Source organism: Orycteropus afer, unplaced genomic scaffold (genome assembly GCF_000298275.1).
Source record: "Orycteropus afer afer isolate SDZICR_OR568_19922 unplaced genomic scaffold, OryAfe1.0 scaffold00438, whole genome shotgun sequence".
In the NCBI taxonomy this organism is placed as follows: domain Eukaryota; kingdom Metazoa; phylum Chordata; class Mammalia; order Tubulidentata; family Orycteropodidae; genus Orycteropus; species Orycteropus afer.
The window spans coordinates 2,056,496-2,059,871 of record NW_006922025.1 but is presented as its reverse complement, the minus strand read 5'-3'; positions in this window follow the sequence as shown (position 1 = coordinate 2,059,871).

The window sequence follows — 3,376 nt, the reverse complement described above, 5'->3', positions numbered from 1 at the left end:
GCCTTCAACGAGATGGATTGTTATGGTGGCTGCGATGATGAGCTCAAGTATAGCAGGGATTGTGGGGCTGGTGTGGGATCGGGCTGTGTTTTGTTCTGCTGTGCATGGGGTCCCTATGAGTCAGAAACGACTCAACGGCACTTAACAACAACAACAACAACAACAACTTATTCATCGCAAATACCTTTTTTCAAAACACAAACAGAGGCTATACACGTGGACTTTGCCAGAAGGAATTGGATTGACTACATCTGTGGCAAGAGGTGATGGAAAATCTCAATATCTTCAGCCAAAACAAGGCCAGGAGCTGATTGTGGAACAGACCATCAACTGTTCATATGCATGTTCAAGTTGAAGCTGAAGACAATTAGAAGAAGTTCATCAGAGCCAAATTATGACCTTGAATATATCTCTCTTAAATTTAGAGACTGTCTAAAGAATAGATTTGATACATTGAACACCAATGACCAAAAACCAGAAGAATTGTGGGATGACATCAAGAACATTATCCAGGAAGAAAGAAAAGGTCATGAAAAAGACAGGAAAGGAAGAAAAGACAAAATGGATGACATAAGAGACTCTGAAACTTGTCCTTGAATGAAGAGTGGCTAAAGCAAAAGGAAGAAATGACAAGATAAAAGATCTGAACAGAAGATTTCAAAGGGCAACTTGAGAAGACTAAGTCAATTATTATAATGAAATGTACAAAGACATGGAGCTGGAACACCAAAAGGGAAGTACACTTTTGGCATTTCTCAAGCTGAAAGAACTGAAGAAAAAATTCAAGTCTCAAGTTGCAATATTGAGAGATTCTATGGGCAATACATTGAATGATACAGGAAACATCAAAAGAAGATGGAAGGAATACACAGTCACTGTATCAAAAAGAATTGATTGACATTCATCCATTTCAAGAGGTGGCATATGATAAAGAACCAATGGTGTTGAAAGAAAAAGTCAAAGCTGCACTGAAGGAAGTAGCATGAAGCAAGGCTCCAGGAATTGATGGAATACCCCTTGAGATGTTTCAACAAACAGATACCATGCTGGAGGCATTCCCTCGGCTATACCAAGAGATTTGGAAGACAGCTACCTAGCCACCTGATTGGAAGAGATCCATATTTGTACCCATTCCAAAGAACAGTGATCCCACAGAATATGGAAATTATCAAACAATATCATTAATATTGCACACAACTCTTACTGAAGATAATTCAAAAACGGTTGCAGCAGTGTATTGACAGAGAACTTCCAGAAATGCAAGCTGGATTCAGAAGAGGACATGGAATGATATAATATGCTGATGTCAGATGGATCTTGGCTGAAAGCAAAGAATACCAGAAAGGTGTTTACTTGTGTTTTATTGACTATGCAAAAGCATTTGATTGTGTATATCATAACAAATTATGGATAACATTGAGAAGAATTGGAATTCCAGAACACTTAATTATACTCATGAGGAACCTGTACATAGACAGTAGGCTGTTATTCAAACAGAACAAGGGGATACTGCATGGTTTAAAATCAAGAAGGAGTGTGTCAGGGTTACATCATTTCACCATACTTATTCAATCTGTATGCTGAGCAAATAGTCTGAGAAGCTGGACTATATGAAGAAGAACATGGCATCAGGATTGGAGCAAGACTCATTAACAACCCATGATACACTGATGACACAACTTTGCTTGCTGAAAGTGAGGATGACTTGAAACATTACTGATGAAGATTGAAGACTACAGTCTGCAGTATGAATTGCACTTCAATATAAACAAAACAAAAATTATCTCAACAGGACCAATAAGCAGCATCATGATAAAGGGAGAAAAGATTGAAGTTGTCAAAGACAACAGTCAGGATATCAGATGATGTATAGCTTGGGCAAATCTGCTGCAAAAGACCTATTTCAGGTGCTAAAGAGCAAGGATATCTCCTTGAAACCTAAGGTGCACCTGACACAAGCTATGGTATTTTCAATCACCTCATGTGCATGTGAGAGCTGAACAATGAATAAGGAAGACTGAAGAAGAGTTGGTGCTTCTGAGTTGTGGTGTTGGCAAAGAAATCTGGAAATGTCATGAACTGCTAAAAAATGAACAAATCTGTCCTAGAAATGCAGCCAGAATTGTCCTTGGAAGCGAGAATGACCAGACTTCGTCTCACCTATTTTGGCCATGTTGTAAGAAGGGATCATTTCCTGAAGAAGGATATCATGCTTGGTGAAGTAGAGGGTCAACAAAAAAGAGGAAGGTCCTTAACAAGATGGATTGCTGCTGTGGCTACAATGATGGGCTCAGGTATAGCAAGGGTTGTGGGGCTGGCATAGGACAGGGCAGTGTTTCGTTCTGCTGTACATAGGATCACTGTGAGTTGGAGATGACTCGACAGCACCAAACAACAACAGTGAAAGGGCTGCAAGGTTCCAGCAGCCTATATTGCCAGCATCTGGGGTTCATTGCCTTTGAAGAAGGGCTCTTGGCAGAGCTCTGTATTACCTACTACTGGTGGGTGCTCTATGGATTTGTGGGGATTAAAAAAAGTGCATAACAGAGTTGCAGTCATACCACAGAAGATCTCCAAACGTTGATTCCTTTCCTTCTCTTTCAAGAAATATTCCTGAATAACTTGGAAAAGTATGGAGACATTTTTTCTTGTTTCATCAGAAACTGTACCTTCCAGTGGCCAAAATCCTTCCATCCACCACAAATATCTCTTTGCTTCAGATAGTACAAAATAAACAGTAATAAAATCTTAATCTCTAATTTCCTTCATCAGTCACCACAGAACCTATAAGTACTTAGAGGATGGTTTATCTGATATCAGTTACATATGGCCATGTTTTTGCGGTTGAGTTTTGGAGACCCTCTCATTTCCAGGTAGGTGAGGCTTGATGAAGAACAATTCTAGATATGGTTAAGGCAGTTTATTAGACTCCCTTTCACCCCATTGGGTTCAGTAGCAGAATGTCACCTTTTCTTGACTTTGAACTCAAACTTGTATGGAGATGTCTTTATCACAATCCTTGAACATTTACTATCCAGACCAAATGTACTCAGAAGGATTTTACATTCCTATGTCTTGTTTTATGTTACTTTTTTTCTTTTAACCCTAAAACAGTGTCTAGAACAGGGTAGGGATAGATCTGGAAGGGGAGACAAAAGGGCAACTGTGGATATTGCAGGTTTGGGAAGATAGGATCATCCAGGGGAGGGACAAAGGACATTGGGGTATCCAGTGTTTTTTTAAAAAAAAAAAGTGCCCAGTCTCTGGGTCAGTGAGCAAAGTGACTGAAGCAGAATTGTCTGCAGAGGGGGTTCCGGCAAGATGGCGGACTAGGCAGAAGGATTGCACAGACCCTCTTCAACAAAGAAAAGGGAAA